The sequence below is a fragment of the Canis aureus genome, chromosome 10, assembly GCF_053574225.1.
Source record: "Canis aureus isolate CA01 chromosome 10, VMU_Caureus_v.1.0, whole genome shotgun sequence".
In the NCBI taxonomy this organism is placed as follows: domain Eukaryota; kingdom Metazoa; phylum Chordata; class Mammalia; order Carnivora; family Canidae; genus Canis; species Canis aureus.
In genome coordinates this window covers 65,356,312-65,384,145 of record NC_135620.1, presented here as the reverse complement: position 1 = coordinate 65,384,145, position 27,834 = coordinate 65,356,312, and the positions used below count along the sequence as shown (strand labels likewise).

Below are 27,834 nucleotides of genomic sequence, written 5' to 3'. Positions count from 1 at the left end.
TCTGATGGGGCATTATGAGGTCAGCATTTAGTGATGCAAGGCCAGAACAACAGCGGTCCTTGGTCTGTGGTTTCTAAACCCCTAAGGGCTGACCTACAGGTCCTCTACAAACTTCAAAATGACTGCTCAGAATTGTGAGTTTTCCCATAATTAGGAGGGGGAATTTGAGGCTCTGAGTTTTCTGTATGATGTTGGTAAGAGGAAGATAAATTTTTACATATTAGGTTTTATTTCCTTAGTAGATGAAATCATTCAAAGCATTATCATACACTATGATATGTATCCACTATCATGCAAGTGGAGCCAATACTTGGGAATGAGGAACCATTGATGGGAGTGGTGGGAGAGAATCACAGACTGGGTAGCAGCAGAGTCTTGCACACGGTAGATAATCAATACATGTTAATTAAATAGATGGGATATTGCTCTTGGATCCACATCTATCTCTAAGTACCTAAGTGCTCAGCCATCTCATCCAAGGCACTCATTTTACGGACAGGGAAATAGAGGCCCAGAGAAGAGAAGGACTGTAACTAGACTCTCCATCGATCACCCACTGTACTATACCCAGGTTTTCTAGGACCATTAAGAACTGTAGCAACATTCCTGTGTAATGAGGAAACAATTGACTCTGGCCATATTTAGAAAAGGATTGTTGGAAAGTGGCTTGTCCTTGAGGGATCAAAGGAGGACATGGGGCAATAGTGAGGTGCCCCGAATGAATTTGGAAAGAATAGAAGCTCCCAGAAAGTTGAACTTTAAATAAACACACAATGCATTAGAGTAGAGTAGGGGATGGCAAGCATTTTCTGTGAAGGGGCCAGATAGTAAATATTTTAGACTTTGCAAGCCATATGGTCTCTGTTGCTGCTACTCAGCTCTGCCATTGCAGTACAAAAGCAGCCTTCGACAATGCACAAATGAATAGGCATGGCTGTGTTCCAGTGATCATTTATTTATGAACATTGAAATTTGAATTTCATATAATTTTTGTATGTCATGAAATATTGCTCTCTTAACTTTTTAATCATTTTTAAAAAGCAAAAACCATTCTTACATCATGAACCGTACAAAACAAACTAACAAAGCTGTAATTTGCTGACCTCTGGAATAGAGGGGTGTTCACCAGAAAGAAATAAAATGTCTCTCGGTCCACAAGACCTTATAGTGATCTAATTGAAGATATCACCGCCATTGAAAAATGAATGTGCCAGTCTGAAGGGAATCTGGTTAACCAGTGAAACCATGGAAGAAAAGACAAAAGAGACTCATGAGGCATTTCAGGACAGTGCCCATTCCTAAGTGACTCAGGAAAGGATGACCTTGGCCAGTAGAGATCACATACTAGGACTCAATTTCTTAAAGTTCATTTTGTAATGGGAAAGGATATTTCAAGCCGTGTTAGTTGAAGGTCCTTTTTAATTAAAAAAAAAAAAAAAAAAAGTACATGTGTGTGGGGTGCCTGGGTGGCGCAGTCAGTTAAGCATTCAACTCTTGAATTTGGCTCAAGTCATGACCTCAGGGTTGTGAGATAGAGCCCTGCATCAGGCTTCCTGCTCAGCAGGGAGTCTGCTCCAGACCATCTCTCTCCCTCTCCCTCTGCCCCCCACCACATGCAAGTGCTCTCTCTCTCAAACAAATAAATCTTTTTAAAAATGTATATGTATGTGTATACATATGCATATACCTGCATATGTGTATGTATGTGCATATACAACTGTGTGTATATGTATGTGTGAGTATCATTATATGGTTGACTCCTAACCACTTGCTAGCTCTATGACCTTGGTTCAATTTCTTCACTTTTCTGAGCTTCTCTTCAGCTATAAAATGGAGGAGATAATGGTATCCATATTAATGGGTTATTTTGAGAAGCAAATGAGATAATGTATGTGAAACATCTGGCATATAGGAAGTGTGTACTATAAAAAGTACTACATAACTCTCATTATTTTTAATATTTATATTATATAAAAGTACACATGCCTATATATACATATATTATATAAATATCATATTTTATGTCTATCCACATAAACCAAGGAACTATATCACGCCAAAGATTATTCTGTATATGCTGTATATCTTGAAACTTGGATTTTCCACTTAATATGTCATGGCCAGCCAGGTGACCGCATAGAGTAGGGGTGATGAAGAGCTTGACATCTGCCTTTTGACTGCTTGGGCTTGAGTCTTGGTTCCATTATTATAAGAATGTGGAACTTATTCCATTACTTACTTGAGTTACTTGAGTTTTCTAAGTCGTAGTGTCTTTTCTCATTCAGTGATTTTAAGAATCTCCCATGCACAGAGGTGCTAGGATGATTAAATGAGAAAATATATGCTAAATTCACCTGAATCCAAGTAACTAGTTATTAGTACAGAGCTCTGCTTATAGTAAATAACCAAATATAATTTAAAAAACCCCGAAAGTCTGGTATATAAGAAAATATTATCATGCTTTGGAATATTTATTCAGCTTTCTCATAAAATTCTTAGCATGGCAGCAAGGGAGGACACATGGGGAAAATCTGTTTGAGGAGAAGAACTATTAAAATTTCTTCCTGCAGCAAGGACAAGGGAACATCTACAAAAAGGGACTGTCGCTTAATAGGATAAACCTTTGCATTTTTGGTGCAGCATCGTAAATATAGAAGTTTTCAGAAGTAGCACCTTTTCAATGACATCCCTAAGTATAAGCCTGAATCATCTCCAGATTACTGTGATAATTAGGTATCTTTTTAAAAGTCAACTCGGGACCTATTTTAGCCACAGAGTATTCACTTTTCAGAAGATCTCTCTGATACGTAGAGCTTTCTTCAAGACAAAATCTTTAACTTTCTCTCGATGTATGAAATCACCCTTGAAGTACAAGATTTGGTGGGTTGACTTATTGAAACTTTCATTTTTACTGGAATTTAATTTGTGATTTGAGCCATATGAGTTAATTTTAGAAAATGTGAGTGTCTAGAGGTGCGACGAAAAGGAAATGTATCAATGGCACTGAGAGAGTTAGTCAAAAAATAAGAATTTCAACCACTGATCATTTTTTATGTGTGTGTCTGCAACATCAGGGAGTTACTGTGACCGGATTTTTGTTGAAATAACTGAATCTGCTAATGCTAGAAACACTGAATCATGACAGGCAGCTCCCTTCAAGAAGGTGTTCAATTAATGTGAGTAACAACTCGTTATACCAGTAGCTGAGAGTTTGCATTGTACCAGCAACCTGCCATTTAAATCTGCATGAGCCAAGGGGGTAGCAAAGCCATCATTTTACAAATAAGGACTTTGAAACTCAAAAGCTTCATTCAGAGATCACACAGACTGGAATGCATTGGATGCATTCTGCTCTTTGCTTCATAAGTCATCTTTTTTCCATTCTTGTTTTCAGAAAAGATTTCCCTCCCTCTATACCCCACCTTTTTCTCCTTTCACTTTTCCTTTTCTCTCCTTCTTCCTCCTTCCCTGTCTTTTTTCCTCCTTCCCTTGGCAAATCAACCATGCTATTATGGACAAAACTCAAGGACTTGGTCTTTTAATATTTGCTTATGTGCCTGTGTGCATGCTTCCGTATGGAGGTTATGTGTCCTTTCCAGTGAAAATACCAACCCTGTAACAAAGCTGATGAGTATTAATCTCTATAAAAAGTATTTTGAATTACTTACTCATTTTCTTCAAAGAGAAATGATGAGAGAGAATTACATGTAAACTTCGCTGAGTGCTGCATTTCTTAGGTCAAAGACAGTTTTCGAATTGTAATGCTCATTAGAACCTGCCATATATTATAAATGATAAATTCATGCATCTGCCTCCTAAACAAGGATTGGATTTCTTAATGTCAAAACCAAGCTTCAGTCCCTTTTGCTGATCCTAATATTAAGTTGAAATGAAAGAGATTTTTAAAATATGATGGCTTTGTCAATAATTCACTGGATTCCAGCTCCAAAGAATACACTCTTTTTCAGTTTCTCTGTGGGCACACAGCCTTCTGTGCCTTGCTAAGATCAAAGAGAACATTGATATAATGAGAAGAAAATGGCTCTTCCATGAGAAGGAAGTAGGAACATTTGGAGTAGGGATTGTTGAAGAGGAAGAGGCTCATCCATATGAAATAGGGCAACATTTCATACATATTGAGGCAGTAGAAAGCATTGTCCAAAAGTTGGGAAGCTAAGATTTTATCAACTGTGTTGCCGTCTGGTTATGAGACTTGATCAATGCCCAGTGTGATGGTGTGAGAAGTACACCCTACCAACACTTTGATTTCAGACTTCCAGTCTCCAGAACTGTGAGAGGATAAATGTTTGTTGTTTTCAGCCACTCAGTTGTGGTACTTTGCTATGGCAGCCCTAGGAAACTAATATAGCCCTGATGAGTATGTTCGTGCCTGTAAGCATTGTTTTACTTAACCATGATTTATAACCCTGAAACCTCCTTCATAACACTTATCCAAAGAAATATTTTAATAGAAACTTAATTTTACTTTTTTTCTTCAAAAATCATGCCATGAATCATTTTCCAGATTAGGGAGGTATGTTGCTGTAAAATCAAGCAGTGGGAGAATACTGTGTGTTTCAAAGATTGGTAACCATGATTCATTGTCGTAAAAATTCAAAACTTGACTGTTGGTCCTAGGAGCAGTACATAATCTGATAATATATTAATCTGATAACATCTATTAGCAGTATATTTTAAAATTCTATCTTTTCACTTATTCATAGTTAAAAAATAATTTATTGAGCTTTTCTTAGGTTCTTGGCACCTAACGAATTAGAGAAGAGATCCTACTTTGGAAGAACTAGCCTTCTTTTAGGGAAGTTAAGATATTCAGCTAAGAACTATTTTATTTGGGGCCCCTGAATGGCTCAAGGGTTGGGCATCTGCCTTCAGCTCAGGGCTGATCCCTGGATCAGGTCTGGGGGTCCTGGGATTGAGTCCCGCATTGGGCTCCTTGCAGGGCCTTCTTCTCCCTGTCTGTGTCTCTGACTCTTTCTCTGTGTCTCTCAGGAATAAATAGATAAAATCTTTAAAAAAATAAAAATAAAAACTATTTTATTTGATAAGAAAAAAGGGAGAGGAAGCACACATAAATGATACAGAAACTCAAATGAAAGATCACTGTTAGCAGTGATGAGCATGGAAAACATGACGGGAAAGTAAGCTGGTCCTTAAAGAAGTTGGACACAAGAGGAAACCATCTCTGTGGAAGGTTAGACATAAACCAAGAGACAGAATTGGTGATCAAAGATATATTTGAAGGACAGCAAGTAGAGCTACTCATAAAATGTTCGCAGCCACTCTCTTCCATTAAAATATCCATTGAAATTGGCTATCGTGGCCATTGCTGCTATAAACATCGGGGTGCAAGAAGATGTGGTTTATGTATACAATGGAATATTACTCAGCCATTAGAAATGACAAATACCCACCATTTGCTTCAACGTGGATGGAACTGGAGGGTATTATGCTGAGTGAAGTAAGTCAGTCGGAGAAGGACAAACATTATATGTTCTCATTCATTTGGGGAATATAAATAATAGTGAAAGGGAATATAAGGGAAGGGAGAAGAAATGTGTGGGGAATATCAGAAAGGGAGACAGAACGTAAAGACTGCTAACTCTGGGAAACGAACTAGGGGTGGTGGAAGGGGAGGAGGGCGGGGGGTGGGAGTGAATGGGTGACGGGCACTGGGTGTTATTCTGTATGTTAGTAAATTGAACACCAATAAAAAATAAATTAAAAAAAAAAAGAAAAAAAGAAAAAAAAATAAAATAAAATATCCATTGAAATTGAATAAGAGCAGCGAGTCGGTTGGATAATATGTTATCAGGGTCAAGGCCTCCAAAGTTATACAATAGTTGGTAGAATGGATTTAAGTAGAAAATTTACTATCATGATTCATGATATCATGCTTGGGGGAAGAGTGGGGATGGTATGTGTGTGATGGGGACTCCTGGCAAGCCTGGACTGAAGAGAACCAAGGAGCACACACTGTTGGGTCCTTGCTGGTGGCCAGTACATCCAGCACCATGCATCAGTATATCCCTGGAATGGCTTCTAAAGAAGATCATCAATATCTTAAGACTTATACAGCTGGAATAGTTGTTCATTCCTTGAGATCCTTCATTAATAAAATGTTCATATTTCTTTTCAAGATTATTCAAAATAGTCCAGCAGAATAAACCATCATGTGGTGGAAGAGCTCTGGATTTGGAGTTTGATCTAAGCAATGCTTATTTGTTTGTTTGTTTGTTTGTTTGTTTGCTTCATATCCCATTTTCAGAACAGACTCCAAGCACTTTCTAATTGAAAGCTCAGATATAGTAATGCTGAAAATCATGCAGACTCAGATATTGTGAAGAAATGAGACACTGCTCTGCCTCTCTCTCTGTCTTTCATGAATAAATAAGTAAAATCTTTAAAAAAAAAAGAATTAAGAGTGAGGAAGGTGGGACTTCAGTGAACATTTCTTGATATATTTTTCAGGGTTGTTTGATTTTTTTTACAATGCCTATATTTTGTTTTCTTTTTTATACAGAAACAATAAAACTATGTTTGAACATTAAAAAAAAAAAGAAAGAGACACTGCTGTTGGCTAAGATGAAGAAACACAAATGTGTATTTTTTAAAATTACAATTCTGGACTTTCCTAGTCTTCCATTTCCTAGAACAATGGGCACACTTTCTTAAACTCATCATAAAAACAGTCATCTTATAGGTATAGGCATGACGTAATTCATTCATTTTTTACTATTTTGCATACCACTTAAAGATTTTGCCACCAGAAGAAAAAAAAAAAAAAAAAAGACTTACCAAAACAGCTGAACAGATTTAAAAGAGATGTTCCTTGTTGCTTTGCAGGACTGCAAGAAAGACGGTTAACACAGATTGTAGCCAATACTGTTTCTAAATGAAAAATCATCATTAAGCATCTACCGTTGTTTTCAAACTTAAAATCTGCAGCAAAATTTCAAGACATGCAAATAGCTCGGTGAAAATCAAATATCTTCTTTCACTGACTTCAACTGCTATTAGCCAGCAGTTTGGGTTTCCTTTCTCCTCTAGGGAAACTTCCAACTCCCAGTGCTCCTCAGCGTGTGAAAACCAGAGGACCAAAGGACCAATGTTCTTTTTCGTCAACTATTTGTGGTTTGGCACTGGGAGTCCTTGCAGTCGTGCCTCAGAGTCCTCCATGGTCTGGCTTCCTCATGCTCACATTCAGCTCTGGTGAGTTCGCTTGTCCCACTTCCCCCCGTGTGCACAGGCGGGGCTGTGCATGTGTATTGGCCGGGGCAGGGGCCAGATGGAAGGTTCTACAGTCCTCCTCTTTGCCTTCTTACATGGCTAATAAAAGAAGCAGAATGTATGGTAGGCCAAGGCCATAATAGTTTTCAATCAAGGAAAAGTGATCCTTACCAATTCAGCTACTCAAATATATTTTATAAGAGAAATGAATGGCTTCTTTACTAAGTCCTATAGCTGAATAAATGACCGGCAGACCAAACTCTCGTAAAAGCATAACCTTTCTTTTTTCTTTTGAAACCAAGGGTATTCAATCCATGCACGCCTGAGCACCAGCATTGTGCCCAGTAAGACGAGGACTACCAGGCATTAGGAGTGTGGATCACGACACTCTTTCCTCTCCTAGCCTGTGTCCGGTCCCTGACTCTTTTCAGCATGAAGCTCCAGAAATTGAATTAACAACTTATCAATATTATGCCAATTGAAAACAGTTTTCTATCCTCTTATCAAAATTTAAAGCTGGTTGTCTAGTATTTCAATGTGCTTATTCTAGTGAATTTTTTTTTTTATTTTACTCTGTACATGATACATAAGGCCCTTTGTCAGCTGGCGTCCAAGGATTTTGTTTATTTTCCTCTGTTTTTGCTCACACCTCTCATTTTGAAGCTTCCCTTTCAGGACTTTTCAAATTGTTTACAGAAAACCAGATTTGCTGGTACCTGATTTAAACTCCATAGTGCTAAATTTTGCTCCATTCTTTTAATAAATGATTATTGAGCAACTATTATGCAGCAGCTGATTCTCTGTATAGAAAGAAGACAGAGTTCCTGCCTCCAAATACTTTATATTTTAAACTGAGAAAAGAAATTTTAGGGAGCCCATTTCTTCTGTTTTCAGGAGGGCCGTTTGGGCTTCAAAATGCTTTTACAAACTTTTTTGGAAAAAGCGACAGTCTGAGATACGAACTCTGTGTGTAGCATTCTTCTGAAACAGCCTAGCTAGTTGGCAGTGTCTGTGATCAACACCAACTGCTCTGAAGCTTTGAAGAAAGGCATGAGCATGTGTATGCTGTGTACAATACAGGAATGCCACTGAAATCCAACTTAATCCATTAACTCATAAAACAGATTCAATGTTTGTTTAGTGCTTGGCAATACATTTTCTCCAATTTCAAAATTCATTGGAAATCCCACCCACATTTGAACATATTTTTTCCTTCTAGAATTCTTCAAAGGAATCTCTGCAGAAAAGGAACACCAAACAGCTCATGTCATAAGTTGAAATTCCTATTGACATCTGACAACTCTGTAAGCTGGAAAGAACATAGTTGTTATGTCACAAAGGCCTTCCAGTCTCTTTCATGTAAGCCTTGGCAAGTTAGGTGACATCTCTGAGCCTTGTTTCTTCATCTCTTGAGTGGGGATAATGATATCTACCTGCCAAGACCATTATAAGGATTAAAGGGATAATTCATATTAAAATCTTGGCACATACTAGGCACTTCATAAAAAATTAGCTATTGTTACCATTCTTCTTATTATCAGTAGTCATTCTGTTAAGGGATCTAAGTTAAGCTTGTGCTTATAGCTTATTTATTCATTCAATGAGTGTTTACTACACAGCATCTGCTGTACATAGGGTCCAGTGTTGGGTGCCCTAGGGTGTGGGTGGGAGTAAGAGAAGCACATGAATTTTGCTTTCCATGGTCTTATTTTCTAGTTGGGAAAAGATATGTACATAAATAATTAGAAGAGAAAGTGCCAAAGAGAAGCAGACTAAATAGTGTAGGCTTAGATGCAGAGAAGAGTCCAGTTTTATTAGGAATGGAAGTGGAAGATGATATACGGGAAGGATTCCTAGAGAAAATACACTCTGCCTTCCTTCCCTGCTGGCTAAGAGAGTCTTTACAGGTCAACGAGCTCAAAACAAAACTAGCCCCCACCCCTTCCTCTTAAATCTCTGACGTGCTTTGCCATGTTGCTGTTAGTGGCCTTACTTAGTGGTCCCTCATTTTGGCTTAGCAGATCTGAAAGGGACGTTAAAGATCAACTCCTTCATCGCCCTGAAGGACCCTATCAATTAAAAAAAAAGTCTATTTTAAAAAGCAACCGTTGGCTTTCCTTGCAAGCAAAAAGCAACCAAATACCCTTTCTGTTCTGCCCATAGAAATCTTTAGTTTCACGTTGTAATCCCCAAGACCAATGAAGTTCCAGATTTTCCGCATAATTACTTGATCTTTGTTCAGTTTCATAACAATTATTTTGCTCTCTTTGCATCATCATTTATTTTTTAAAGAGTACACTGAGGTTGTTCTATGATAACTGGCTAAATTTGAGATTATTGGAGTTGCAGCTTTACAGAATTAAAGATTTGTCCTTCCATGTTATAGGCAATGAATACAGTATAACTAAAATTATTCCCCCATTTTTGCTCAGAAACTCCCTGACAAATGTAAAATCTAGCTGTAAGAATTACTTTCTTGATGGATATTTAAACAGCATTTAAGGGGCACCTGGGTAGCTTGGTTGGTTAAAGCCTCTGACTCTTGATTTTGACTCAGGTCATGGTCTCAGGGCCCTGGGATCCAGCCCTTTTTTGGGCTCTCTGCTCAGTAGGGAGTCTGCTTGTCCCCCTTTTCCTCTGCCGTTCCCCCACTCATGCACACACATGCTCTCTCTCTGTCAAATAAATACTAAATCTTTTTTTAAAAAGGCATTTAGTAGGGGTTCCTGGGTGGCTCAGTTGGTTAAGCATGCAACTCTTGATTGGTTTTGATTTTGGGGTTGTGAGTTCAAGTTCCACATTGGGCTCCATGCTGGGCATGGAGCCTACTTAACAAAAAAAGGCATTTAATAACTTATCCATTGTTCCTTGTTAAAAGTCTAGGAGGGAAAAAAAAAGTCTAGGAGGAACAGAATTAAGGTGCTATTTCCTTCATATAAACATACGTATACATACATATTCACACACACATATGGACATACATTCACACACAATGCCATTTCCTTTAAAGTCAGACACAAGACAAACATGTCTGTTATCGGCACTATTATTTCACACTGTTTTGGAAAAATAAGCCATGCAAGTAGTTAGAAAATAAAGTAAGAGAAAAACTCAGAAAAAAGTAAAATTTCTTATTTCATAAAAAAACCCAAGAAGTCAGCCTAGAAACTTATATGTAAAAAGAGAAACCAGTAATGTAGCTGGTTAAAAAATGAACTTACAAAACTCATATAACAAGAAGGGGCAGATAGGAAATACAATGGTGAACATTCTGGTATAAAATACAGCTTAAGACATAAAATATTTAAGAATAAGCTGAAAAATTAAGGATTCAGAGTTTACATGAAAAACTATAAAAGTCCATCAAATATCATGAAAAGGGGAGAATAAATTAAAAGTTACACTTGGTTCTTATGGGGATCCTCTAGTAATGGCATTATTCACTGAACAAGCCTGTATGTTTAACAGAATCTTGGTAAAAACAATTTTTTATTAAATTATCTTAAAATTCATCTAAAATAAACATTAGCATAGTAAAAATTTTCTGAAAGGAACTAGCATTGAAGGGGACACTGAGCTGCCAGATGTTCAAATACAGTAAATACAAGATGGCCAATAAACATTTGAATAGATGTCATGCTACACTAATAATCAAACAAATGCAAATTAAAATAAAAATGGGAGTTTCATCTTTGGTTTTTTGACAAATGTTAAAAATTATAAAAATACCTAGTTTTTGTAACTATAGGGATCAAGCATTCGTATACTGCTAAGGTAAATGAGTATAATTTTCTTGAGAGAAGTTTGAAAATGCATTTCAAATTTTTAAATGTGTATGCTCTGAGTGTCATGTACCTGAGCTTGCAGGTATGAATGATGTGTGATCCATCAGTTGTTTTGTCTGGGAATTTTTCCCATGTACATGATTTGAGGAGCGATTCAAGACATGTGAACAAGGATTTTCACTGCAAATTTTTTATAAGCAAAAAGAATATAGATAACTCTAAAGAAGAAAAAGACTAAGATTTCGTTTATGAAGAATTGACTTGATCATATACAATCATCTACTTAACGTAAGAGCAAGAGTCTTTAATGGTTAAGGGGAAAAAAGCAGAAAACAAATATGTATCATTAAAAAGAGCACACACATATCTATACACATATACATATCTATATGTGTCATACCACACATGTATACACAAAAACAATGTAGATAGACAGTGAGCGAGTGAGAGAACGAGCGAGCATTTGGCAGGCTATACGCCAAAATGTTAATAATTTTAAACTCCAAGTTGAATGATTATTAATAACATTCATTTCTTTTTTTAGTCCTTCTTTTACTGTCTGGATATTAAAAAACTAGCAGATAAGCTAATTTTGGTGTCTTTGACTCTTGCAGTAGTACCCTGGCCCCTTTCCTGTGGGCCCTCAGAAGGTATCTGTTACCTCAGGACAACAGCCATCTTCCTCTGGCTCTTAGCGGTAGATTTCCATTAAACTCTGGCCTTTCCTGCTGACTGGGAAGCTGCAAGGGGTTGCTTTCCCACTGCAAGGACTGGAATCTTCTTTGAGAATTGTTACCTGGAGTTCCTAAAACTGCCCTTGCCAGTGGGGATGCATTCCCTGGAGTCTGCTGGGTGGTCACCAGCCAGATTCTTTCCTCTGTGAGCACCCAGCAAGACTACACTTCCCAGGCTCCCTTACAGTGAGATTTGATCATATGACCCCTCTCAAACTAGTGGGTGTGAAAAGTGAGGGGTGTCACTTTCAGGCCTGATTCTTTGAACTTCTCATGGGGGATCCTCTCTGCACTTCCCTTCCTAGATGTTAACTAACGCCTGAGATGATGTTGGAAACTATGTGTTGAAGGTGAAAGAGCCTAGATCTTCAAATGACTTGGGACCAGAATCATTCCGCCAGTCTGGGCTGCCAACCGTGGGCTATTTCTGAGTCAGCACGTACTCACGCCATGTGCACACACCCCAAAAACATAAAACCAAAAGCAAGCAAATAAGAAACACTTCTAAGCTTGAGCCATTACACTTTTTTTGAGTCTATTTTGTTATTTCAGATAATCGACCCTATCTCCCCTCCACCAACCATATGGTTCTCCATGGGGGGCTAGGCTGGTGTGCTCTCTCCCCCTCTACTTTACATTTTGTACTAGCTGACACCTCTGTTTCAGAGCCCCTCAGGAGAAGAGCTCCTTCAGCTCTCTCTCTCTGTAGGGCTTTGACAGGAGTTCGTGGGGTCCAGCAGGAAACACTCTGAGATACCTTCACTGTAGCATTTCCCTTGCTCTTGTGCTTTCCCTTTAGATATGTATACCCTGAACCTACAATCTTTTAGTCAATATATTCATGACATCTGACTTGTAGAGAAAACTCTGAACACACCTTTGTCCTGACTTATTGACTGGACTGGGATAGCTTGAAGCTGAACTAAGATCCTTGTCATACCTGCAAGAAACTGTTCCATTTCATAGGATGTCTGTAAGCTGCCAGATCTGAAATAGGTGAATCCAGGGCCGCATGCACCATGGCATTGATAAGAAATTGGGGTGTAGCCTCAGAGGGACCTAGGTTTGAGTCTTCATCCTGCTTATGAGCTATGTTGGCCTCTCTGATTCTCAATATCCTCAACAGCGAAATGGAAAAGAAAGTAATTTCTACGTGATCAGAGCCTTCTAGACTGTAGCTGGGGTGATCCTTGTAAATCACTTGGTACTTACATGATGAAAACTAAGAGATAAATTTGAAGATGGAGAATAATGACAATGATAGAAAAAATTATGTAAAGGATTCATTGGGTTGAACTTCTACAGGATTGCGGGAGAGGGATCGAAAGCGAGAAACTTGACCCTGACCAAATTAAATAGCAACCAATGGCATTTTAATATTCCATGTGACTCACAGTTATTAAACACAGCTTTAAACTTAGCATGGTGTTAGTATCAACTTGTACTGCCATAGCAGATGCTCATTTTCTCTCCTCCTCCAAATTTCCATTGTTCTCCTTTGCTGTATTTTATGTGAATATAGATATTTTCAGCGGGTTATTATGCTCCATTGAGATATTAGCACCTTCTAGAATACTTTATGATTTCATCTCCTGAGTATGTATTCCCATGGAAACAGCATATAGTATAACACAACTGAGAAGGGGCCCCCATACGCCTTTCCTGTGTATATCTTCAAGAACGACATTAACTAGGGGAATGAGGCTGGGAGTATGGGGTTTATTGTGGATTTTCACAGTGATTCCCTTTGCATCTCCTAAAGAGTTCTGTTTTTAATAAACTTTACTAGAAATGTAACATTACCAAAAAGTATAATCAAGTGCATTGTATATGTATGAATCATAATAAATGAGGATTAGATAATGTTTTTGCTTACATAAATAGGCTGTTTCACAGTTGATATTTATTTTTTAGTGGAAAAATTTGTTTGGGTGAAGCAAAGGACTCTGGGTGAAAGGCCTGAAGAAGAGGGTTGACTTATATTCAAGTAAAATTTATGAATACGTATGAGTTGACCACAACGTTCCTTCTATCGGCTTAGAGTTAACTCTACCCCACACTGTACTCAGGCATGGGCTGAGTTGGTGAGCTGTGTGGGCTCTAAGGATAGCAGTGAATCTGCTGAATCCTGAACCAGTGAATCCTGAATCTCATGAAGGACTATCTTCGTGAGAGTTCTTAAATTTAGGGCCTTGTGCACTTAATGTTGCTTAGTCTTGGTTTTCTCATTTGTAAAGCACAGCTGCTAAAAAGTGGTGAGCCTAGCACGTCTGACACATAAAGACAGATAATGTTGAACACCCCCCTCCTCTGAGCAACAAAATGATCTTCAGTAATAATCATGAAATGCATGAATAATAATAGTGGCAAGAAAAAAAATACAGTGATATATATATATATGATGCTCAGTCGGTTAAGAATCTTCCTTTGGCTCAGGTCATGATCTCCGGGGATCCTGCGATCTAGCCCTGTGTTGGACTCTGCTCAGTGGAGAGTCTGCTTCTCTCTCTCCTTCTGCCCCTCCCCCTACTCATTCTTGATCTCTCTCTCTCTCTTGCTCTCTGTCTCTCAAATGAATAAATAAAATCTTTTTAAAAATTTTGAAAAGGGAAAAAAACCCTACATTTACATTTACATTTACATTTACATAATAACAATACAGTTTGTTTTTGTTCCTTGTACACATATGTCAATAAGTTTGTGAAATTTGGTTTCCTTTGTCTATTTATGTTCGATAGACAGTATAGCCATACTTATCAATCTATGTTCTTTGATAGTTGATCAAAGCGTCTTTGTTTTTATTAATTTTAATTTATTTTTTATAATAAATTTATTTTTTATTGGTGTTCAATTTGCCAACATACAGAATAAAACACAGTGCTCATCCCGTCAAGTGCCTCCCTCAGTGCCCGCCACCCAGTCACCCCACCCCCTGCCCTCCTCCCCTTCCACCACCCCTAGTTCGTTTCCCAGAGTTAGGAGTCTTCCATGTTCTGTCTCCCTTTCTGATATTTCCTACCCATTTCTTCTCCCTTCCCCTCTATTCCCTTTCACTATTATTTATATTCCCCAAATGAATGAGACCATGTAATGTTTGTCCTTCTCCGATTGACTTATTTCACTCAGCATAATACCCTCCAGTTCCATCCACGTCGAAGCAAATGGTGGGTATTTGTCATTTCTAATGGCTGAGGAATATTCCATTGTATACATAAACCACATTTTCTTTATCCGTTCATCTTTCGATGGACACCGAGGCTCCTTCCACAGTTTGGCTATTGTGGACATTGCTGCTAGAAACATCAGGGTGCAGGTATCCCGGGGTTTCATTGCATCTGTATCTTTGGGGTAAATCCCCAACAGTGCAATTGCTGGGTCGTAGGGCAGATCTATTTTTAACTCTTTGAGGAACCTCCACACAGTTTTCCAGAGTGGCTGCACCAGTTCACATTCCCACCAACAGTGCAGGAGGGTTCCCTTTTCTCCGCATCCTCTCCAAAGATAAACTCAAAATGGATGAAAGATCTAAATGTGAGGCAAGATTCCATCAAAATCCTAGAGAACACAGGCAACACCCTTTTTGAACTCGGCCACAGTAACTTCTTGCAAGATACATCCACGAAGGCAAAAGAAACAAAAGCAAAAATGAACTATTGGGACTTCATCAAGGTAAGAAGCTTTTGCACAGCAAAGGATACAGTCAACAAAACTAAAAGACAACCTACAGAATGGGAGAAGATATTTGCAAATGACGTATCAGATAAAGGGCTAGTTTCCAAGATCTATAAAGAACTTATTAAACTCAACACCAAAGAAACAAACAATCCAATCATGAAATGGGCAAAAGACATGAAGAGAAATCTCACAGAGGAAGACATAGACATGGCCAACATGCACATGAGAAAATGCTCTGCATCACTTGCCATCAGGGAAATACAAATCAAAACCACAATGAGATACCACCTCACACCAGTGAGAATGGGGAAACTTAACAAGGCAGGAAACCACAAATGTTGGAGAGGATGCAGAGAAAAGGCAACCCTATTAATTTTAATTAAAAAAATTATCTTTCGTAAGAACCAATAGCTATACAAATAGTTAAGGAAATTTTTTTTTTAGGAAATATTATACATAGAATAAGTTTGGCAGATGCATTAAAAACTCCATTTCACAACACATTCCAGAAAATTGTTACACAGATTATGTGTCTTTGGAATCAATACTACCAATTTCAAAATCTCTATGAGACTAAAGAAAAAAAAATTCCCACTAAAATAACTTCACCAGAAAGTTTATCAAACACATCTTATGTTTTATAAAATCTGTAAAAATCAGAGATAATGGCTCCATGATAACTAATATTGACATTATCCAATCAGTTGCTGTAGCACAAGTCTCCAGTTTCTTGAGAAAATGAGACAAACATCCTTTGTCCTTTAGATTTCTCCTAGCAATGTAAAACTAACATCTTTTATTGCTGCTTCTGCATTTTTCTTTGAAATTTGACTTTTTCTTATGCAAAATATTTATTTCCTTACATCTTGCTATATAGTTAATGACCTTTTCCATAAATGCTTTGTCCTAAACATCAAGGACTAATTTTAAAGGATGATTTTCTAAGGTACATTGATGGGGCTGATTCTGGCTGTTTGAAAGTAGTATTTTTGGTGCCGAATTAGCACCAAAAAATTCACTTCAGAAAATTTCACACTCAGAACAAGATTGCATTTATGAGCTAAAATTTGCACTTACTAGCCAATAACATAACATCTTGTACTTTGACTCTGTTTTAAGTTTTATTATTTTTCTTTAAAGGATTCTCTTTTATTCATTTATGATAGTCACAGAGAGAGAGAGAGAGAGAGGGGAGAGAGAGGCAGAGACAGAAGCAGGCTCCATGCACCGGGAGCCCGACGTGGGATTCGATCCCGGGTCTCCAGGATCGTGCCCTGGGCCAAAGGCAGGCGCCAAACCGCTGTGCCATCCAGGGATCCCTGTTTTAAGTTTTAAATGCAAAATAGTTCTCCAGCTGGTCACCCAGAATGTCAGGTTTGCGATAACTTCAGTTTTATTCCCTCATCTATTTTAATCACTATGTTGTTGATATTGATTCAGAATCACCCATTTAAGTACAAGGATAGGTAATACCACAAGTGCTAAGGATGTGAATTGGAATGGTTCTAAATTGTCACAAACATAATCCTCACATGAACACCCATAGCTAGGTCTCTGCCTGTTGGGTGCTGCCAGGATAGCTGAGAGTTCTTGGAATTAACTTCTGTATAGAATATATTTATTAAAGGATACATAACAAAAAACCGTTAATTTAAAGCTTACATATATATTATTAAAACTCAATAGTCAACCACAACAATTGTTTAGAATTTAGACTAACAAAAGAATTTTCTCAAGAAAGGGTATTTTATCACAGACATTGTTTAGAATTTCTGACTCGTGGTGATAATAAAGAGCAGACCAACTTTTCAGTCCGTTTGTGGCATTGTTTTAAAATTCCTTACAGACAATGGACCCCTTACTGCCTGCACCCAGTGTAGACAGCTCACATCATCTTATCCTCAGTACCATACTGGTTTGGGAAATCCACTGGTTTGGCTTGTGTTAGGTTCTCAACAAATACTAAATTTTCAAGTTTAGTCATGCCTATCCCAAACTTTACTCTGCAATTTATTTGTCTATAAGGGCATATGTATTCATGCTTCACACATTTAGTGAGTATCCACATAATGGCAGACCCTGACCTGGTCCTTGGGAATATAAAACTGAAAGACCTAACAGTCTCTGCTTTTGAGGAATGTGCTAGTCCATTGATGAACAAATTAGTTTTCAAAGTTTTAGCCATCTTTGGAAATTTTCTTTATATATCTTTAAAATAAGAGCAGCTGCAAGTAACAATATTAATAGCTTAACCTATAAGGCCATTTGCTGTTGGATTAGCTTACTATCCAGAGATGTGAGGATCCAGATGTGGTTGCCAGCTTAACAATGCCATCAAGGACTCTAATTCCTTTGCTCTTTTGTCTCTACCATCCTCAGTTTGTATGCAATGTCTCCTCTTGTGGTCATGAGATGTGTGCTGCAGCTCGTAGCATCATGAAGTCCCTATGACTTCTCTTTATATCCCATTGGCTGGAACTGGGTTGTCTGCTCAACTCTGAGTAAATCACTGATGAAAGGACATGGCATTGTTGTGATTGGTTCATGCCAATCATGACTGATTATCTGGACCTGTGCACATGACCATGTGAGTCAAATCAGAGTTTTATTAACAAGGAAGAAGTAGGGTCTGACAGTTGAATTAGGTAGTCAACAGTATCTATATATCTGAGTCAGGTGAGCTGTATGCGGACCTTGTGAGGGCACAGTTTTTTTTTTTTTAAGATTTTATTTATTCACTCATGGGAGACACAGAGAGAGAGAGGCAGAGACATAGGCAGAGAGAGAAGCAGGCTCCCTACTGGGAGCTTGATGCGGGACTCGATCCCAGGACCCCTGGACCATTACCTGAGCCAGAGGCAGACGCTCAACCACTGAGCCACCCAGGTGTGTGAGGGCACAATTTATCAAATCGTTGCCTCAGTTACTTTGTAAATATAATAATTACACCTGACCCTACTTAACCTTCACAAATGCTTAAACCAGAGGCTCAAACTCTGGGTAAGAGCAGTTTTAAATTCTATCTGTTCTTTATGACCTGAGAGAAGACCCCCTCAGCCCTTAGTCTCCTTTAATTGGTGGCTTTTAGGATTAGATGAACTTCTAAGTTCCTTCTTGTTCAGATACTGTATAAAATAGTTCACTGGTGCCTGGAATGTATCAATGATAGCAGCCTCTGCTTTCTTATGACCTTGTCATCATTCAGACAGGATTCTCTTGTGGCCCTGCTGCATGCCTCATTCAAGAGAAGCATCCAAGCCATTTGTCCCAGCCATTTAATGACTAATGGTGAACCTCCCTGCTCTATAGGCATGCCAGTTAGAGAAGCAATATTACTTGCCTCTGGATTATTTCAGTCTAACTACTGTCAAAATAGCATAAACATGTGACAAATCTTCCCAACTATGTGAAGAATCAGGGCACTGGATGCAATTCAGACAGCATAAGTCACTGCAGAAGTTCAAGTACTTCGCCTAAGGCACTCCAGCCATATAGATGCAATCTAGTCACATAAAACCCTTTGAGAAACGGACAAGACAAAGATCCCCCATGGATCTTTGCCTATTTTCTCAAGAATAAAGTTTGCTACAAATCATTTAAAGGACACATCAAGATACACCCCTTTAGATGTTTAGGGATACTTCAAGGTACTTGAGAGATGAGTTTCCCTCAGGAGACACGAATGATTCTTAGCATTGATTTATTCTCCCAAAACAATATAGTAGAAAAAAATAGAACCAAACATTCCTGGTTTAAATGCCCTCTTTAATATTTATTAACTGTATAATCATAGGCAAGGTATTAAATCCTTTCCAGTCCTCTCTTCTGCCATCTTTGAGATAGGTATTTTGAAGATAGTAGAGTAGATCTCCCAGACTGAAGGCTTGTACCAGTTCAGGTACCTGTAAGTCAATATGGCAGTTGTTATATAAATGATCATAAGATGAGTCACATATCAAAGAAGAAAGGAACCAGAGAGGGCCAAGCTTCTTTAGCCAGGTTTAGAAACTCTTTAGGAGATAATAGCAAAGTCAATGACAACTTGAGGATGACTCCCGGGGACAGCATCAGGGCTCTCAAGAGCATAGATCATCTCCTGACTTTCATATTTTGAAGCGTTCTTTACTCATCACAAAATCTATCCTGAGGTCAGCCACGGGTCTCACTATAATGTAATTGCATGGCAGCAACTTGAAGAGTCAACTTGCTTATCTTCACCATCCTATTTGCCACTTTTTCCTGGTGAAAGCAGGAAGACCAGGGGATTCAGAATGATAGGGGATGGTTTCTAGCTACTGCTCTAAAATAATTAAATTGAATTCTGCTTCGCTACTTTCATCCTGCTTCAACATTCAGCCAATAGAGTGAAAAAGGAAGTCTCCCAAGTGGCAGTTTCTTCTCTACACATTCATGCCTTCATGCTGACTTCATCCTTCACCATTCATCATCTATCTACTCAACTGTCTTCTCTGATTCCCCAGAATGTTCTAAAGAATCTTGCTTCAAATGGCATTCAAACCAATATGGACAGAATTGAGGGTCCTCCTCAAATTTGGACGTTCCCAAATCACTTTTCATATGGCACATCTGAAAAAATATTTGCTTCCTTATTGACCTGGTGAATTCTGTTCTCCCTACATCAAGTCTTGTTATACCTTCCTCATTAGTTTCTATCCCGTCTTCCCTACTTTTATACGTACCTTTATCACAGCCCATCCTAATGATCTGCTCACTTTTCTTCTTCACTTCAACAGACTTTGAGCTCTTTGATGCCAAGAACGGAGTCTGAACACCTGTGCAGCACAATGCCTGGCACAAAACATGGCAGAGGGAGAAGATGCTGGGCTCAGTGACTGAAGAATGAATGTGTAGTCTGTAAGTCTGATCCCACTTATTGACTGGTGGTTAGCCAATCTTCTTGACAGATGAAGAATTCTGCACTTTCCACAGGCTTCAGTTTTGGAACACTGGGGAGGTTTGTGAGGAAGCACTTTCTCCATTAGATAGAAATCCCCATCTGGACCACATTCCATTGTCTCAAATGCCGATAAATAATTCAGGAGCTGATAAGTTGACTGTTTGGACATGAGCTCAAAGTGAGGAATCTAAAAGCACACAGAAGATGAGATAAGCTGTCACATCTCTCTCACACATACATGGACACACACACATGACCGTATCCATCTAAACTCAAACCACACTGAAGCACCAAAAGATGTCTCTCCAGATGGGACAGGAGGCAAAGGAAGACCAAGCAAATTTCATGGGTTTGAGGACAGTAAAATCCATTCTCATCTTGTGGTTCTAGAGAATCCAAGTAATTCAGCTTTGAATCAGTACAAGAGGTTAGACTTAAGATTAATTAATAAGTTAACTAAGTCCCCAAATAATATTTGCTGAACACCCATTCTGCCTTTACTTCTGAAAATTTTAAGAATTAAAAAGAGTTAAAGAGACAGCTAATTACAGTGTGTGCCACTACTGCAGTGTTGAGAAGTGCATGGTATGACATGCAGGGCCTAACACAGCCTGGGGAGTCATGGAAGGAAGGGTTACAATATGGGAAGAATTTTGAGGAATGAATAAATGATGGTCAGATGAAGCGGTGGAATAGGGTGGAAGGTGTTCCATGGAGGAAGAGAGCCTAGCCTGGACAAAGTCCTGGGGGGAAAGTCTAGAAAATGGGGAGAATGGTAAATCATTCCATATGGCAGAGATAGAAGGGCAGAAGGAATAAATGGTAGATGAGCAGACCAACCATGGCAGAAGATAGGGAGGGAATGGTAGGTGAGAGCGAAGCCATAAAATGCATCAGAAGTCATGGTGAGAAACTTTCAGTCCTTCCAGGAGGCACGAAGAAGCCATGGGGAGATTCTTTGGATAAATCATTTATCTGGATGGTAGAGACAGAGACATGTTCATTAATTAATGTTGGTACTTTTCCAGTGCAGCTCAGAGAAGGAAAGAGGCAGATGGGCCTTTAGCATTCTAAGGCCAGGATTATAATTTCTTAAGGAATATAATCAAAACCATGTTAATAGGAGGACCATCCAAGGCTCATGTCAAATAGACGAGGTGGTTTACAGAAGGAATTCAATTCTCACAGCTACATATTATATTTAACATCAAGGAATTCAGAGAAAAAGAGCCACAGGCCAAAATGAAAACATCCCTCACACCCAACCACCATCTTCTATCCATCTGGCTATCCATCAAGAACTGAATGGTCAAAGAATTGCAGGGTTTGAAAGACATAAAAAGGAACAATAGGAATTAGGACCAATTCTTCACATTCTAAGAAAAGGGAGCAGAAATAAGCAGCTGATAGAGAAGGTCATGAAGGGAAGGATGGAAATCAGAAAGAAAGCGAGAAGTAGAGAATCTCTGTGGAGCATCCCACCAAGGCCCACTTGGCAGGGACTTGTTCCTTTGTGGTATTTGAGGTGAATTTAAATAACTCAAAAGCACAGCCTCTGGCTATCAGTTGGGACTCTTTAATAAATAACTGGTCAAACTTCTCTCAGGATGCACTGTGTTCCATGTTAAGATGTGACCAACATTATTTATAATGGCGAAGGGAATTCCATAGTTTCTGAGAGTCACAAGCCCATACCCCATATGGAGTACAAAACAAGTAATGACTATTAATAGGCAGAAACTACCAAATAGAGAGCTAGAAGGCTCATTCTACTAATTTTCCATCTTTTTATCATATCTAAAGGTATTTCTTGTGGGGTAAAAAGGAAGAGATTAGAGGTGGGACTCTGCCATAGGGATTCATTACCATTAATTGGGAACATTTTATGTGCCAGGGACAGAGCTAAGTGCTTTATATAAATGATCTCATTTAATTCCTACAATAATCCTGTGTTATCAATACTGTCTATCTTTATTCTCATTTTAGGGATGAGGATAAAGAGACTTATAGTTGTAAAGAGTAAACATGATCCCTTCAATATCCTGAAGATCCTTATATTACAAAATCCATGAAACTTCTGGGTAGAATACTGATGAAGGAACAGAGGGAAGGGAAGGAGGATCAGAGATATTCTTTCAAATTGGTGAATTAGAGTTTTGAAGCTGCAGACCTTGTCCACTGATGTGTAGGAAAATCAATTTAGTAGGTTGTGGCCAAGCATCTTTAAAATGGAGTAGAATGAAATGGAATAGAATAGAAAAGAAAATATCAGAGTGGACTGTAGATGGTAAGGGAAAGTATCATTGCATGAATTGTTAAGTTCTTGTGTGTACTGGTTTGCAACATAAATGCACAGCTTTATGTGAGTCCCTCCCAGAATTTGAAATCCACTGTTCAAGCGCATAGCTGAACTTAGACTAGAAAACTAGGGAGATCTTTAGAAACCAAAACAGAGCAGGATCCCCCACTCTATCGAGAGGCATAACATGAAGAATTGGCTGAAAGTTTATGATATTTGAAAGTGAAAGTTTAAATCATTGGTAATTCTCAGCATGGGAAGAGAAGAGAAGACAGAAAGCTCACATAAACTAGACTTTCTGTGGGACTTAAATGGTTGTTAGTGGGTGTTGGAACATTTCTTTTAATCCTAATATTCTTTGAAGAGTTACTTTTATGATTAAAATGCTCCCCGAATACACATACGTTTAGGGCATTGGGATAAAATAACTGGTGAGTTATAGAGGAAGCTTTCATTTCAAAGACCGTTTTACAATAGTGTATCATCGGAATGATTCTTGCAAACTGGTGAATAAAAAGATTCAAGCATAATTTTTCCCTCCTGAGACAACTCCCAAAGAGCAGCGTTTTCTCATCTCTAGTTCCACAGAAGGTACAGCTCTCATTTCTGTGATTCCATCGAAAATCTCGAAAGGACACACTGAGGGAATAGGCTTACTAGTTGGCAGGCAGGCTTAGCATCTCAGAGAGGAAATCGATTACCATTTCAGGACTTCCATGCAGTCGCTGTCCAAACCACAGTGAGCAAGATAAACCATAAGTTAAACTGACCTCCTGCTGATATGCCTGGGACACCATCAGAATCTATTTCCAAATATCATGGAGGGGACCATGTGGAATCCTCTGACTTCTGGAGCATCAGATTGAATGGGGAGCCTGTTTTTTATTATGGCTGGGGGAAAAAAATAATGTTTAACTATTCCATGACTTTAATGGAACACAGATTTGGTTTGTCTTGGAAATGACTGTTCGGCATTATAATTACAATTTGCTTGCAGCATCAGTGAAGGCACACGGTAGAGCTGGCTTCCAAACCACGGAGGCAAAGAAGAGAGAGGACGAGCTCTAAGATACATGTGTGCGTACACATGTACACACATACACATACACATCGTCCATTGGTTCATTTGCAATTCATGACACTTTGGAACAGGGAAGTTTTTTTTTTTTCAAAAGGCAACATCCGTTCCCTGACAAACTCATAAATCATTTGATTTTTCTGCTACAAAGCAAAAATCATCTTTAAAACCAGTGCGATCTTTGAGTCTCTGCTCATTTGGCAAATGCATCTCATGCTGAAATAAACCTGCTGTCAACGTTTGACAAGAAGTCTGCGTTCCCTGAATGTATGTATTTGCAGTGTTCATTCAGAGGCATGCCATTTTGGATGGTGCCCTCACTGAGCCAGAGGGCTGCACTCAGCATCCAGGTTCATCCCTTGGAGCCCTGCCAGTGTGGCCCTTTCACCACTTCTAAGGGCTTTAGAGTTTCACCCAAGGTTTAAGTGTGATAGTAGAATATGGGAAGAATCTCAGTGGGACAGAAGAAATGAAGTAAATTACAGCTAATCAGATTGTACAAAGCACCATGTGTTAATTCTAAGATTTTGACTGTTTTCTCTTAGAAACTATAATCCTAGACTGAGTGCATGCTGGAGGAAGGACAGGGTCATTGGCTGTAAATTATTCAGTGCCCAGTGTTTCATCAGTCAGACCTTTGTATCTACTGTTCTCTCTCCCTGAAGTGTGCGTTCTCCTAGTCTTTGCATGGCCAGGTCCTTCTCATCCTTTAAAACTCAGCTTTTTGAATTCTATAATCATTCATTGAGTTCAGTGTTATTAGCGCCTCTTAAAAGATAAAGAAGCTGGGGCTCAAAGAATCCAGGTAGTTTGTCACTGGCTAGTAACTCGTAGAGATAGGATTCCAACCCCAAGGTTCTAGATTCAGAGTTTGTATCCTTGAAGATCACATTGTGTTGCTTAGTTCTCTGCTCTAAAAATGATCTCAGACTAGTCTTAAAAGAAAAAAAAAATTCATTATTGCTAACTCATTCCAGAATGGAGGTGCTCGTGTGATCTTGAAGGAGCCTGGGAGTTCACTGAAGTGTTCCAAAAAAAAAAAAAAAAAAAAAGCAATCGAGTTGGAAGAGTTGAAAAAATTTTGGAAGAGGAAAATATATTCTGTGTAAAGGAATGTCAGGCAAAATGGCACAGCATTGTGAAATAGCAGGAATCACAGTGGAAGCTACTCTAAGGAGATTAGTATTGCTTGAATATTATTATGAAGAGAGTGGTGGAAGCCAAGGCCGGAGAACCCAGTAGGAATACATAGAGGGTCTAAGATGCCAAGTTATATCGCCTCCAACCTTGGAAGGAGTATAGAGATACGGTAGGCAGCGGATTGCCATGGTCAGACATGCCGCTATAGTTGTCATGTGGGGAATGGATTGGAGCAGCACAAGCCAAGGGGATGGAAGACCTTTTAGGACCACATGCAATAGGGCAGATAAAAGATGCTATGAGCCTGAAGCAGAACAGTGATGGTAGGCAGGGAGAGGATGGGTCTGATTGATGAAGATTGAGATGATCAGGAAACTCTGGATTTGGGAGATGGGGAGGCTGAAAGGGGAGCTTAGGTATCCTCCCAGGTCTCTGGCTCATGGTTCCTGGGCAGATGATGGTGCTATTCTTGGAGAGAGGGAACCAGGTTTAGTGAAGAGAAGGATAAGCTGCATTGGTTTAGTACATGATGGGACATGGTGGCACATGCGTCCAACTTGTCCTTGCACAGGACGTGTTGGAGATGTGACAAAACTGGGCTGATGATCGGGAATATGCAAGCACAGGAGAGGTTGCAAAAACCAGCACTTCAAGGTAAGCGTGTGAGAAGAGAATAGAATCCTTAGACCCATATGGCACCGTGATGGTGCCAGGGCTGCGAGAGCTAGAGTAAGTCCCAAGAGAAACTTGAACTCTGAATGAGCCAGGGCCCAGCAGACACAGTCATCTAGCCACCTGCAGCTCCCCTGTCTTCTGGAAAGTGAGGTTAACTTCCCTCTGGGGATAAAAATCAGGAGTCCGAAAGACCTGAGAAAAAGACTGTGAACCCATCATCTGTTGGGGAGTGCTAAGGCTCGGTGGTCCAACCATGGAGGACATTCAAGTATTCTGAAAAGTGTAACTTGTTCCTGCAGAGGTAGACATTTTTCATGTTTTTCTTAGCAAAACCTAGAGATCTGGATTTTAATTTAAACAACATGAACGTGGTGAATGCAATAACTATTGTTTATTATTATTATTGGTATTAATAAATCCGGCTGTTTCTGTGGCAGTAACTGTCACAAAGTCTGGGCCCTTAATTGTGACAGTATGCCCAGTGTTAAATAGAAAATAGAATAGGGAGGGAAAAAAAACATTTTTATTTTCACCACTAACCATTCAAAGGTTTATTTTCTAATTATACTTCATTTGTGGCTAGCCATTCCAATTCATACTGAGATTTAACAAACTTTTACTGCGCGCCTGCTATTGCCCAGAGCTAATGCCTGGCACGTTGGTGTTTCTTTTAAATGTTTCCCTGAAACGTCACCACAGGGCCAGAGGGAAGTCAGAATGATTTTGTCCATTTTACAGATAAGGATACTGAGGCTCTCAGGGATGAAGTGACTTAAATTTACTCCGCCAGTTAAAGGAGGCCAAGGATAAGCATGTCCATGTACACACACACACACACACACACACACACACGTGTTAAATTCTAAGTCCAGGGGTGGGTTTTTTCCCCCTTTTAATACAACTGCTGGTTCTAATTCTAAAATGTGGTTCACATCTTGCTGATTTTTCTAACTGAATAAATCTTTTCTTTCCTTAACTCCTCAGCATCCCAATCCCATTGAACAAATGCATTAAAAAACAGGGGGATAAGTGAAGTTGTGACCTTTATAAAATAACCATCCCTAGATCGTCTGTGCAAATTCTTTGGGTCTGCATATTTGGTAGTTTTGATTTGGTCTAGGGGAAATAAATCAATGGGTAGCGTACAAAATGCAATGCCAATGATTATCCTCATCGACTTCCTTGACGCTAGCGGGCTGTGGTGATTTACATAAACTTATAGGGCTGTTTAGTGGAGGATTAACTATATGACTTTCTACATCCTTAAATATGTCCACATTATCTTTGAGGTTTAAAACAAGGTGACTGGGGGATCCCTGGGTGGCGCAGCAGTTTGGCGCCTGCCTTTGGCCCAGGGCACGATCCTGGAGACCCGGGATCGAATCCCACATCGGGCTCCCGGTGCATGGAGCCTGCTTCTCCCTCTGCCTGTGTCTCTGCCTCTCTCTCTCTCTCTGTAACTATCATAAATAAATAAAAATTAAAAAAAAATTAAAAAAAAAAAACAAAAAAAAAAAGGTGACTGGGCCCAAGTGCCTCCAGTGAGAGAGTCTTGTGTGGCAGTAGAAATGAATCCTGGCTAACGGCAGTCCTATGTGGCTTCAGCACCTGAGTAAACTCACACTAAGCAAAATATATATAATGGCCATCACTGATGTTCACCTCTTTTGTTTTCTTTCATTTCATTTTCATAGGAAACTGAGTAGATCCTGAATCTGTGTATGGGAGGCAAACCCTTGTATTTTTCAGCCGGATTTGCCAGGATATAAGAGAAGACAATAGGGAAAAAGAAAACACAAAAGTGTAAGTGTTGCATATATCCAGTAGAGTAACCAATCGTATGAACTAAAATTTTTGATGGACACACTGCCTTCTAGAAAATCAAACAATGATTGTCTAGGAAGAGTAAAAAAGCCAGCATGTTTTTTCAGTTCTTTCATTAATTTGGGATATGTTTGAGTACCTACTCCAAGCAAGGCCCTTTGCCAGACCCTAGGGACATGAAAAGAAACAGGATCTGAGCACATCTGAGTAGCTCAGTGGTTGAGCATCTGCCTTTGGCTCAGGGTGTGATCCCAGGAATCCTGGAGGGATAGAGTCCCGCATCAGGCTCCCTGCAGGGAGGCTGCTTCTCCCTCTGCCTATGTCTCTGCCTCTCTCAGTGCCTCTCATGAATAAATTAATATTTTTTTTAAAAGAAGCAGGATCTGTATAGTTTCTTCTCTTACTCTCAAAGATATCAAGTAGGTCATGGTGGGTGCCTACTGTGTGCCATTTTCTGT

General features: G+C 39.1%; 2 long non-coding RNA genes across 2 annotated transcripts in view; one reads left to right on the top strand and one right to left on the bottom strand.

The window, feature by feature from the left end:
* LOC144322613 (uncharacterized) lies at nucleotides 1-27,752 on the top strand. Its single transcript, XR_013388272.1, has 3 exons — nucleotides 1-134; nucleotides 20,197-20,317; nucleotides 27,247-27,752. It is a non-coding gene; the product is annotated as an uncharacterized LOC144322613 (long non-coding RNA).
* LOC144322614 (uncharacterized) overlaps nucleotides 19,195-27,834 on the bottom strand; it is a 40,735-nt gene continuing 32,095 nt past the window's right edge. Inside the window, exons 2-3 of the long non-coding RNA XR_013388273.1 lie at nucleotides 20,143-20,547; nucleotides 19,195-19,344 (exon numbers count right to left, since the gene is read on the bottom strand). This is a non-coding gene — a long non-coding RNA (uncharacterized LOC144322614). The remainder of the gene's footprint in view (nucleotides 19,345-20,142; nucleotides 20,548-27,834) is intronic.